Source organism: Taurulus bubalis, assembly GCF_910589615.1.
Source record: "Taurulus bubalis genome assembly, chromosome: 1".
In the NCBI taxonomy this organism is placed as follows: Eukaryota; Metazoa; Chordata; class Actinopteri; order Perciformes; family Cottidae; genus Taurulus; species Taurulus bubalis.
In genome coordinates this window covers 2,733,161-2,745,983 of record NC_136589.1, presented here as the reverse complement: position 1 = coordinate 2,745,983, position 12,823 = coordinate 2,733,161, and the positions used below count along the sequence as shown (strand labels likewise).

Genomic DNA, 12,823 nt, shown 5'->3' with positions numbered 1-12,823 from the left:
CGCCAGTTTTCAATCAAACGTGTAAATTCTGGTGTTTGTCACGCTTGATGATGTCATCAGGGTTATCGCAGGCTGGGCTTGGAGAACCTTTTCTTTCAATTTTTACACAAAGTCTGCATGTGTTACAAACTTGGGCAGCAGAAAAAGGGAAATGTGAGGTCCAGAAGAAATCTATACAAAGTTACGGATATTTTGGCCTCATCTGCTTTGATTTTGACAGTTCTTTTTAATAAAAATCGGTGTCTTTTGAGTTCCTGAACTTTTATGGAAGAATCAGAAAATTTGTGTCCCAATAAATGAGTTGGCATCATGAGAAAGTTACAAACAAGAGACGGTGAGCCAGAAGAGACCTGAAACTAAACTTTAATGGCTTTAAAACAGACATTTGCTTTAAAATCCTCACACTCTGAATGGTGACCAGTGCATTCAGGGAATACACATAAATAAAGTCTCTTTTACAGTCTTACAAGTTAATAATCAAGCTGCAATTAAGACCCCTTAAAAAGTCATAAAATTGTGTATCTTGTTTTCAATGTATTTATACAATAGCATTGGAGAAGCGTGCTCGCTCCACCAATCATTAGCAGTGAAGAAGAAGAAGTGAGATTTTACGGTCCGTTGCGTCGGCGATGTTCTTCGACTGAACAGTTTGACTGGTTTATAGCGTCCGTACCACTAATGCATCACCTTTACCTGGAAAGTTTACATGTTTTAACTGTTTAATGGAAAACTATACTAAGACTTTTTATGGTTGTTGAAAAACAGCTATTTATTTTTTTGAATGTTTGAAATAAAGATATAATAATCAATTAAAATTTGCTTCTGACGGAGTCTGGAAAAATGTCTTAAAAAGGTGTACAGCTGTGGCGCTGCAGCTTCTTTGATTGATTGATTGACTCTCAGGTGCCCCAAGAGACACATTAAGCAGTGATTGGATGCAGGTGTCAATAAATGCCACCTGTCTGCTGCACACACTTACAGAGCAGCTTCAGGGCAGTTGTGTTACTAGTGCTTTGAACAGGCGGCTTGAGTTAGAACACAGAAATGGCTTGTGGAGTTCATTTAGGGTAAGTTGTTTTGCAGCTATTTTAAGTCTTTGTTGAGTTTCTGGACCATGTCTGACTAGATGTTTTGTCTGCAGGATTTTGCTGATTTGTTTAGTTCAAGCAGAGCATGTGCGTTGTTTGTGGGCTACACAAGGTGAGCAACACATGTCACTGTCACGTATCTGTGTGCTTTTACTAGCTGTAGATTTAAAGTCTTGTTTCTCTTGCAGCTCGGGGACAAACCGGCAACACACATGTTGGCTTCTCTCAACAAAGGGGAGGATTTGGTGGCAGCTATTCCCAAAATCAACTCAGACAGGCCTCTGGTTCTCCTGGCTCAGCCCAGAGCAGCAGCTTCAACACAGACCCTGAAGTTAGCACTGGTTATAGCCAGAGATTTCCCAGTAGCCGCTACACACAAACTGTTTCACAGCCAGCTAAAGGTGGCTATGCTCCAGTCAGGTTGGCACAGAGCAGCTCTGAGTCAAGACCTAACTGGAGAGCGACCAAGTTGAATCAGGGAAATGTTCAGAAGATGCCTAAAAAGCAGCCATTTGGCATTTCTTCTCTTGCTGGTGGCAGTTCACTCAGCAAGTACGACCAGACTGCGATTAGCAAGAAGAGAACTCGGCCAGTTCAGCAGGGTGCACCAGGTACTAGCCACTATCGGTCCAGCAGTTCTGCATCTCAGAGTCCTAGAGAAAGCTTCAAGGCTTCAGCTGTTTCTGAAATGCCAGCCTCCTCTGGGAGGAAAGGTTATTCTAAGTCTTCCAGCCAGTCGAGCACAGGTGCTGCTGCGTCACGAAGAATCCCTGTTCGGACGAAGACCTCAGCCAGTGCCGCTGCTAGAAGAGTGTCTTCACGTCGTAACTCTAAACCTAGAAATGACCCCAGCCAGACTTGGGCTGGGACCTCATACCCAAGCAAACTGGTTCCTGTGAATGTCCGTAACCTCCCTGCCTCCAGGACCAGCAGCGTGGAGACCTCTGGTCAGGGGTTCTCTCCTTCCAGAACCCAGAACATCCCTCAGCGCTTTGGTGGCTACGCTATCAGACGGCTGAAGGAACCTGCTGACCAGAAGGTGGTGAGTGTCAGGAAGCAGCAGCAGCAGGCCTACGTGGCCCCCCAGCGGCCCCTTGCTCCCCAGCAGCAGCCCTACGTGGCCCCCCAGCGGTCCTCTGCATCTTACAAACCACAGGTCCAGAGTGTCCATCAGGAGCCCAGATGGAAGAGGATCAGGCCCCGTGTGGGACAGTAGCAGGTGAGAGCTTCATTACATCTTGCTGTTCTATTTTCTTAAACGTGGTTTCTAACTTTGTTCCGTCTTCTTCCAAATAGGTGCAGCAGGAGTCCTGGGATGAATGACTAGTGTTTTTGAATAAAAGAAACGTAACATTTTACATCTTGGTTTGTGTCTTAATTCCTCTTTGCTGTGTGCTAGTAAATGACCAGCATGTGTGCATAATGCTGACGGTTTGGCGTAAAGATCAATTTAAAGAAATTTCACAAGGGTGGGAAACAAACTGTTTAAAGAGGCTTGAATACAAATCTGGTTCCTACGTAGGAAACGTGACTGGTGTTGCAGACTGAAGCTTTAAGCCTACCTCCTAATATCAACTCTTCATTACAGTCTTTACAGGCCTTTGCAATTCCCTCTTTTCTAATTTCAGATGACTACTGAACATTTTTCCTCCGTACATTATCTGGCATCACAATTCTAGGCAGTTAATGGTGCATTGGTTTGTTCGTAATATGACTTTACATTATAGGCCTTATGTTAACCATACGTCCACACTACTACTACTCTGCATCATCAACATGGTGACGGTGTTTGAGTGGCTCGGCGACGTTGTCCGGGGCAAAAGCCCCTGGTAGGGTCTCCCAAGGCAAATGGGTTTCAGGGTAGGGCCCAGACTAAAAGCAGTTCCAAATACCCTCATGGATAGTGGCCCACGGACTTCAGCCACCTCGCCCAGAGCAGTTAAATCAGGGCAATCTCCTGAAGGCAGATCCAGGAAGGGTGAGCGCCTGGTGGCCTTCCAAAGAAACAACATAAAGCATTGGGGTCGCTAGCGAGGAAAGCGCTGGAGGTGGAGTGGTACCAGCTAGATGTAGTTGGGCTCACCACCACGCACAGCTCTGGAACCAAGCTCCTGGAGAAGGGTTGTACTTTTGAGTTGCCCAGGGTGAGACTCTCGAGCCCCCGCTATTGGACTTCTGTGCTAACCACGGTTTGTCCATAACGAACACCATGTTTGAACATAAGGTGGCTCATAAGTGTACCAGAACACCTTAGACCGGGGGTCCAAAAGCGCCTTGTGGCAAGGCACTGGGTGGATGATATCCGCCCTGAGATTCTGAAGCTGTTGGGCTGCCTTGGCTGGCACGCCTCTTCAATGTCGCATGGGGGTCGGGAACAGTGCCCGTGGACTAGCAGACAAGGGTGGTGGTTCCCAACTTCAAAAAGGAGGACCAGAGTGTGCTCAAACTATCGGGCTATCTTGGGATCGCCTCTCTGCTGTTTGCGGATGATGTGGTCCTGTTTGCCTCCTCGGACCGTGACCTCCAGCATTCACTGGGGGTTTGCAGCCGAGTGTGAAGCGATGAGTCAGCACCTCCAAATCTGAGGCCATGGTGCTCTGCTAGAAACGGGTGGATTGCTCCCTCCAGGTGGGGACGGAGTGCCTACCCCAGGCGAAGGAGTTCAAGTATCTCTGGGTCTTGTTCACGAGTGACGGTAAGATGAAGCGGGAGATCGACAGGCGGATGGGTGCGGCTGCAGCTGTAAAACCGGCGCTGCACCGGACAAATGGCCCTGCAGTCTCATGCTGTGTTTTGGGGTTTGTCGAGGCATTTACTTATGCTAATTGGAAGGAACTGGCACATGACTGTTCCACAAGGTTCTGTGTTTGGACCAATTTTTATTCACCTTAAATATGCATCCTTTAGGCAATGTCACAAAACACTACAAAAACATTTGTTATGCAAATTATAGTCTTATCAAACCAGATGAAGCTAAACTTGGAAACTATGAGGGCAGACACCGTCACCACATTTAGGAGTAGACGTTCCTCTTTGATAGCTTATAGTTTAGGGCTGGCTCAGGTTTGCCCTGGTCCAGCCCCTAGATATGCTGCTCTAGGCCTAGACTGCTGGGGGACATCTTAGGATACACTGAGCTCCTCTCGCATCTCCATCTTCTGTATGAATTCATGTACATTACTAACTTTGCTACTTCCCCGGAGTCTTTGTGCTTTTGTCTTACAGGTTTCCATTGATCGAGGTTATATTTGGACCCTGGTCTCACCTGAAACCTGTCATTTACAATACTGCTATACCACATTCACCATTATTGGTAGTTGTAACTTTTTCAGGCCTACTCATGAAACTGCTATGTTCTTCATTCTGTACACATGATATTGCACTTCCATTCTGGGAGAAGGATCCGTTTCCCTCCTGAAGGTTTCATTTAGGAGTTTTTCCCGGGTCCGATCCCGGGACAGAAGATGTGTACAGATGGAGGCAAATGTCATTTTGGGCTAAGTAAATCTATTTAAAGTATGCAACAGGAATTGTAAATGTTCAACTGTCAAGGCAAACTTGATTAAGTCATTAAATAAATGCATTACATTTTACAGTCATCTGGTCTCCCATTTATGTTGCAGTCTTTGAGCCGGGTTGTAATCATAAGGTCGACGTACAATCATTTATATAGATACCGTAGACGATTGGAGGAACAACCTCAATATTCGGAGAGAAAGAAATAGATCTTGTCTGTACAAGTTTGCCGTCACAGGCAGATTAGACAGAAGGCCCCGTCACCATTAGTCAAGCCATTTTGGGGTCCATTGGTTGCCGTTTAAGTTACCGCCCCCTTTTGCATCTTTACACGAGAAACCAAACAGTCAACATTATGCAATCAACTAGTAACACAGTTTAGAGGAATTCAGCAGACAAAGTTGCATTATATATTTGTTTTATTCAAAAACAGTCATTCAACCCAAGACTCCTGCTGCACCTATTTGGAAGAACACGGAACAAAGTTAGAAACCACGTTTAAGAAAATAGAACAGCAAGATGTAATGAAGCTCTCACCTGCTACTGTCCTACACGGGCCCTGATTCTCCTCCATCTGGGCTCCTGATGGACACTCTGGACCTGTGGTTTGTAAGATGCAGTGGTCCGCTCGGGGGCCACGTAGGCCTGCTGCCGGGGAGGAGCAAGGTGCCGCTGGGGGGCCACGTAGGCCTGCTGCCGGGGAGGAGCAAGGGGCCGCTCGGGGGCCACGTAGGCCTGCTGCCGGGGAGGAGCAAGGGGCCGCTCGGGGGCCACGTAGGCCTGCTGCCGGGGAGGAGCAAGGGGCCGCTCGGGGGCCACGTAGGCCTGCTGCCGGGGAGGAGCAAGGGGCCGCTCGGGGGCCACGTAGGCCTGCTGCCGGGGAGGAGCAAGGGGCCGCTCGGGGGCCACGTAGGCCTGCTGCCGGGGAGGAGCAAGGGGCCGCTCGGGGGCCACGTAGGCCTGCTGCCGGGGAGGAGCAAGGGGCCGCTCGGGGGCCACGTAGGCCTGCTGCCGGGGAGGAGCAAGGGGCCGCTCGGGGGCCACGTAGGCCTGCTGCCGGGGAGGAGCAAGGGGCCGCTCGGGGGCCACGTAGGCCTGCTGCCGGGGAGGAGCAAGGGGCCGCTCGGGGGCCACGTAGGCCTGCTGCCGCTGCTTCCTGAAACCCACTTCCTTCTGGTCAGCAGGTTCCTTCAGCCGTCTGATAGCGTAGCCACCAAAGCGCTGAGGGATGTTGTGGGTTCTGGACGGAGCGAACCCCTGACCAGAGGTCTCCACGCTGCTGGTCCTGGAGGCAGGGAGGTTACGGACATTCACAGGAACCAGTTTGCTTGGGTATGAGGTCCCAGCCCAAGTCTGGCTGGGGTCATTTCTAGGTTTAGAGTTACGACGTGAAGACACTCTTCTAGCAGCGGCACTGGCTGAGGTCTTCGTCCGAACAGGGATTCTTTGTGACGCAGCAGCACCTGTGCTCGACTGGCTGGAAGACTTAGAATAACCTTTCCTCCCAGAGGAGGCTGGCGTTTCAGAAACAGCTGAAGGCTTGACGCTTTCTCTAGGACTCTGAAGAGATGCAGAACTGCTGGACCGATAGTGGCTAGTACCTGGTGCACCCTGCTGAACTGGCCGAGTTCTCTTCTTGCTCATCGGAGTCTGATCGTACTTGCTGAGTGAACTGCCACTAGCAATAGAAGAAAGGCCAAATGGCGACTTTTTGGGCATCTTCTGAACATTTCCCTGATTCAACTTGGTCGCTCTCCAGTTGGGTTTTGACTCAGAGCTGCTCTGTGCCAACCTGACTGGAGCATAGCCACCTTTAGCTGGCTGTGAAGCAGTTTGTGTGTAGCGGCTACTGGGAAATCTCTGGCTATAACCAGTGCCAACTTCAGGGTCTGTGTTGAAGCTGCTGCTCTGGGCTGAGCCAAGAGAACCAGAGGCCTGTCTGAGTCGATTCTGGGGATAGCTGCCACCAAATCCTCCCCTCTGTTGAGAGAAGCCAACATGCGTATTGCCGGTTTGTCCAAGAGCTGCAAGAGAAACAAGAGTATAAATCTACAGCTAGTACAATCAAATATACATGACAGTGACATGTGTTGCTCACCTGGGGTAGCCAACAAACTACACACATGAACTAAGCAAATCAGCAAGATCCTGCAGACAAAAGAAACAATCAGAAATGGTACAGAAACTGAAGAAAGACTTAAAATAGCTGCAAAAAAACCCTACCCCAAATGAACTCCACAAGCCATTTATGTGTTCTAACTCAAGCAGCCTGTTGAACGCACTAGTGACACAACTGCCCTGGAGTTGCTCTGTAAGTGTGTGCAGCAGACAGGTAGCATTTATTGACACCTGCATCCAATCACTGCTTAACGTGTCTCCAGCGTGGACCGCTGTGGTGCTGCAGCTTCCTGGATTGATTGATTGATTGATTGGTTCATTGACTCTCAGGTGCCCCAAGAGACACATTAAGCAGTGATTGGATGCAGGTGTCAATAAATGCTACCTGTCTGCTGCACACACTTGCAGAGCAGCTTCAGGGCAGTTGTGTCACTAGTGCGTTGAACAGGCTGCTTGAGTTAGAACACAGAAATGGCTTGTGGAGTTCATTTGGGGTAAGTTGTTTTGCAGCTATTTTAAGTCTTTGAGTTTCTGGACCATGTCTGACTGGATGTCTTGTTTTATCTGCAGGATTTTGCTGATTTGTTTAGTTCAAGCAGAGCATGTGCGTTGTTTGTGGGCTACACAAGGTGAGCAACACATGTCACTGTCATGTATATTTGATTGTACTAGCTGTAGATTTATACTCTTGTTTCTCTTGCAGCTCGGGGACAAACCGGCAACACACATGTTGGCTTCTCTCAACAAAGGGGTGGATTTGGTGGCAGCTATTCCCAGAATCAACTCAGACAGGCCTCTGGTTCTCCTGGCTCAGCCCAGAGCAGCAGCTTCAACACAGACCCTGAAGTTAGCACTGGTTATAGCCAGAGCTTTCCCAGTAGCCGCTACACACAAACTGTTTCACAGCCAGCTAAAGGTGGCTATGCTCCAGTCAGGTTGGCACAGAGCAGCTCTGAGTCAAAACCTAACAGGAGAATGACCAAGTTGAATCAGGGAAATGTTCAGAAGATGCCTAAAAAGCAGCCATTTGGCCTTTCTGCTTCTATTGCTGGTGGCAGTTCACTCAGGAAGTACGATCAGACTCCGATTAGCAAGAAGAGAACTCGGCCAGTTCAGCAGGGTGCACCAGGTACTAGCCACTATCGGTCCAGCAGTTCTGCATCTCTTCAGAGTCCTAGAGAAAGCTTCAAGTCTTCAGCTGTTTCTGAAATGCCAGCCTCCTCTGGGAGGAAAGGTTTTTCTAAGTCTATGAAGTCTTCCAGCCAGTCGAGCACAGGTGCTGCTGCGTCACGAAGAATCCCTGTTCGGACGAAGACCTCAGCCAGTGCCGCTGCTAGAAGAGTGTCTTCACGTCGTAACTCTAAACCTAGAAATGACCCCAGCCAGACTTGGGCTGTGACCTCATACCCAAGCAAACTGGTTCCTGTGAATGTCCGTAACCTCCCTGCCTCCAGGACCAGCAGCGTGGAGACCTCTGGTCAGGGGTTCTCTCCTTCCAGAACCCAGAACATCCCTCAGCGCTTTGGTGGCTACGCTATCAGGCGGCTGAAGGAACCTGCTGACCAGAAGGAAGTGGGTTTCCAGCAGCAGCAGGCCTACGTGGCCCACCAGCGGTCCCTTGCTCCCCGGCCGTCCTCTGCATCTTACAAACCACAGGTCCAGAGTGTCCATCAGGAGCCCAGATGGAAGAGGATCAGGCCCATGTAGGACAGTAGCAGGTGAGAGCTTCATTACATCTTTCTGTTCTATTTGCTTAAACGTGGTTTCTAACTTTCATCTTCTTCCAAATAGGTGCAGCTGGAGTCCTGGGATAAATAACTAGTGTTTTTGAATAAAACTATATTTAATTTTACATTTTGTGTTCTGAATTTCTCTTAGCTGTGTGCTACTAAATGCCCAGCATGTCTGCATACTGCTGAAGGTTTAGTGTGTAGAGATGCATTCAAAAGAGAAATGAAACCGTTTCAAAGGAGACAAATGGACCCAACCGGCTTAACAAACACAAATCTGTTTAGGGCCCCATTGTCTAATCTGCCCCGTTACATTAAACTTGTACACACGCTAATGTAATGACAACTTGTTTGGTGTTCACAATAGGGCGTTAAAGAGTCAAAACCTGACTAAGGGCCAGGCTGAAGCTTTAAGCCAACCTGACTAATACCAACCCTTTCACTACGATTACTAAATCAATTCCAAACTAGACATACCTCAGGTTTATATTATCAGGTTTGAGATTAAATGGTTCACAATGTAAGGCATGAGTTAATTGTGTATTTCATTTACTACATCTTTTGGCGCATGAAAGGGTGTTTGTATATGGGTTTACAAAACCTCCACGTTAGGAGAGGGATACCTCCACTGAGTTCTGATTAGAGATACCTTTAGTTTAATATTTTGCAATGTTGTAATTTATAATGTATTTACGTTGTCCTGCAACTTCCTGATAAAATAATCTGATTTCTCTTGATGTCACTGCCCTGGCATCCAGCAACACCAGGAGAAATGAGTTCTCAGCCTGGCGGGCAGACAGTCATAATATTTAATAGTAGGCTTAAGCCTGATTCTTAACCAGAGGGCCGCCAAAAACTTTCCGTTTTCAACTGTGGGCCGTGGGAACGCATAGGTAATGAATTGAAGGCAGTAGAGAAATTACTGTTATCCATGAGACGCTCAGTTACAATACAGCTTCCCACCACTTGGTGGCGGTAATGCGTCAGTCAGTTGTTTAACAAGCTCTAATATGCCGAAGAAGACAGCCAGCCGTTAGCCTGTAGCGAAAGTTAGAAGTATGTAAAACGAAAACAAGACGAAAGTCCTGCTGAACACCCCCTCAAACGTCTAAATGTTTGAAGTATAATCCTGACTTCACGAAGTAGGGCTTCATGAACCTGTGTGGAGTGTGAGCTAACGTTAGCTAACGCTTCCCTCGCTAGCTAGCGCAGCACGCAAGGCTTCACAGCTAAATCTGTATCTAGAGACCAAACATCCAACGCTCGTGAGAAAGCCGGTGGGGTTTTCCAAGAGAGGACGATGGGCTCCAGATGCAGGAAAGTTCTGTCACTGGCTACTCCAAATGTGCTGTGAAAGCCAGCTATCACAGATATAAAGAGCAATTTCTGGCTCTGCAAACATGAAGACTGCTGAAGCATATCATTCACAGATAAGGCTATATATTAATTTGCACTTTATTTCAATGTTAGTTTACTTAATTTAGAATTGTGCGCACTAATATTTGCCCAATAATTGTGAACACAGATTCTCCTAAGAAAGTAAAAACCTCTCTTTTGCCATCTTACGTTCAGGTTTATTAACATTGGATTAACCAAGAGCACTGTAGTTGTTAAATACAATTAATCCTAAAAAAAAAAAAAACTTCCCTAATTGTGCAGTGCATTTATTTCCACATTTATCAAATCTCCATTTTGAGAATCTCCCTTGTTTGTTGAAAAATCTAATTATTAGTTATGTGTTAAAATGCCTGATTTGAGCCTTTAAGTTATTGTATTAGCTTGATTTGCTCCATGACTTGTATGTGCAGGTTGGCACACATGATCAATAAATCTTTGTGATGATCACATTGAATCATGTCATTTAACAAGGTTTTTGCTTTGAGCTAGTCAATAAATGAGTTTACTTTTACAGTCATCTGGTCTCCCATTTGTTTTGCAGCCTTTGCGCAAGGTGGCAATTCAAAATTGTCTTAATGTATAGATCGTTGTAGACTGAGAATCCCTCGTCTGAATAAATTTGCCGTCACGGGCAGATTAGTCAATAAAGCCCCAACACAAGAGCCAGACTTAAAGCATTCAAAACGTTTTGGAGCCATTTGTGTCACATTTTTCGCCATTTGTTAAAAATTTTTAAACGCACCTTTACTCACTAGACGACGCCAAACCTTCAGCATTATGCAGACATGCTGGGCATTTACTAGCATCACACATCTGAGAAGAACTAAAGACACAATACAAGATGTACAATTAAATACATAATTTATTCAAAAACACTAGTTATTCATCCCAGGACTCCTGCTGGCCTATAATGGAAGAAGACGGACAAAGTTAGAAAACATGTTTAAGCAAATAGAACAGCAAAACGTAATGAAGCACTCACCTGCTACTGGCCCACACGGGCAACCCTAACCCCGCTGAGGGGCCACGTAGGCCTTTTGCTGCTGGGGAGGAAGGGGCCGCTGGGGGGGCCACGTAGGCCTTTTGCTGCCGGGGGGCCACGTAGGCCTTTTGCTGCCGGGGGGCCACGTAGGCCTGCTGCTGCTGGGGAGGAAGGGGCCGCTGGGGGGTCTTTTGCTGCCGGGGGGCCACGTAGGCCTTTTGCTGGGGGGCCACGTAGGCCTGCTGCTGCTGGGGAGGAAGGGGCCGCTGGGGGGTCTTTTGCTGCTGGGGAGGAAGGGGCCGCTGGGGGGCCACGTAGGCCTGCTGCTGCCGGGGAGGAAGGGGCCGCTGGGGGGCCTTTTGCTGCTGGGGAAGAAGGGGCCGCTGGGGGGCCACGTAGGCCTGCTGCTGGGGGGCCACGTAGGCCTTTTGCTGCCGGGGAGGAAGGGGCCGCTGTGGGGCCACGTAGGCGGGCTGCTGGGGGGGCACGTAGGCCTGCTGCTGCCGGGGAGGAAGGGGCCGCTGGGGGGCCACGTAAGCATTTTGCTGCTGGGGAGGAAGGGGCCGCTGGGGGGCCACGTAGGCCTTTTGCTGCTGGGGAGGAAGGGGCCGCTGGGGGGCCACGTAGGCCTTTTGCTGCTGGGGAGGAAGGGGCCGCTGGGGGGCCACGTAGGCCTTTTGCTGCTGGGGAGGAAGGGGCCGCTGGGGGGCCACGTAGGCCTTTCGCTGCTGGGGAGGAAGGGGCCGCTGGGGGGCCACGTAGGCCTTTCGCTGCTGGGGAGGAAGGGGCCGCTGGGGGGCCACGTAGGCCTTTCGCTGCTGGGGAGGAAGGGGCCGCTGGGGGGCCACGTAGGCCTTTTGCTGCTGGGGGGCCACGTAGGCCTTTTGCTGCTGGGGGGCCACGTAGGCCTTTTGCTGCTGGGGGGCCACGTAGGCCTTTTGCTGCTGGGGGGCAAGGGGCCGCTGGGGGGCCACGTAGGCCTGCCGTTGGGGGGCAAGGGGCCGCTGGGGGGCCACGTAGGCCTGCCGTTGGGGGGCAAGGGGCCGCTGGGGGGCCACGTAGGCCTGCCGTTGGGGGGCCACGTAGGCCTTTTGCTGCCGGGGAGGAAGGGGCCGCTGGGGGGCCACGTAGGCCTGCTGCTGCCGGGGAGGAAGGGGCCGCTGGTTCTGGCTAGTACTTGGTGCACCCTGCTGAACTGGCCGAGTTCTCTTCTTGCTAATCGGAGTCTGATCGTACTTGCTGAGTGAACTGCCAGCAGCAATAGAAGCAGAAAGGCCAAATGGCTGCTTTTTAGGCATCTTCTGGACATTTCCCTGATTCAACTTGGTCGTTCTCCTGTTAGGTCTTGACTCAGAGCTGCTCTGTGCCAACCTGACTGGAGCATAGCCACCTTTAGCTGGCTGTGAAACAGTTTGTGTGTAGCGGCTACTGGGAAATCTCTGGCTATAACCAGTGCTAACTTCAGGGTCTGTGTTGAAGCTGCTGCTCTGGGCTGAGCCAAGAGAACCAGAGTCCTGTCTGAGTTGATTTTGGGGATAGCTGCCACCAAATCCTCCCCTTTGTTGAGAGAAGCCAACATGTCTGTTGCCGGTTTGTCCCCGAGCTGCAAGAGAAACAAGACTTTAAATCTACAGCTAGTAAAAGCACACAGATACATGACAGTGACATGTGTTGCTCACCTTGTGTAGCCCACAAACAACGCACATGCTCTGCTTGAACTAAACAAATCAGCAAAATCCTGCAGACAAAACAAGACATCCAGTCAGACATGGTCCAGAAACTCAACAAACGCTGAAAATAGCTGCAAAAAAACAACCTACCCTAGATGAAGTCCACAAGCCATTTCTGTGTTCTAACTCAAGCAGCCTGTTGAAAGCACTAGTGACAAGCTGCTCTGTAAGTGTGTGCAGCAGACAGGTAGCATTTATACCAATCACTGCTTAATGTGTCTCCAGGTGCTGCAGCTTCCTGGATTGATTGATTGATTGATT

General features: G+C 49.3%; 1 protein-coding gene across 1 annotated transcript in view; it reads left to right on the top strand.

Annotated features, from left to right (window-relative positions):
- eef1akmt1 (EEF1A lysine methyltransferase 1) overlaps nucleotides 1–250 on the top strand; it is a 4,485-nt gene extending 4,235 nt beyond the window's left edge. The window contains exon 5 of the mRNA XM_079230474.1: nucleotides 1–250. This exon is cut by the window's left edge and continues 425 nt beyond it. The gene's annotated coding sequence lies outside the window, so the exon portion shown is untranslated.
- Nucleotides 251–12,823: the final 12,573 nt, after the last annotated feature.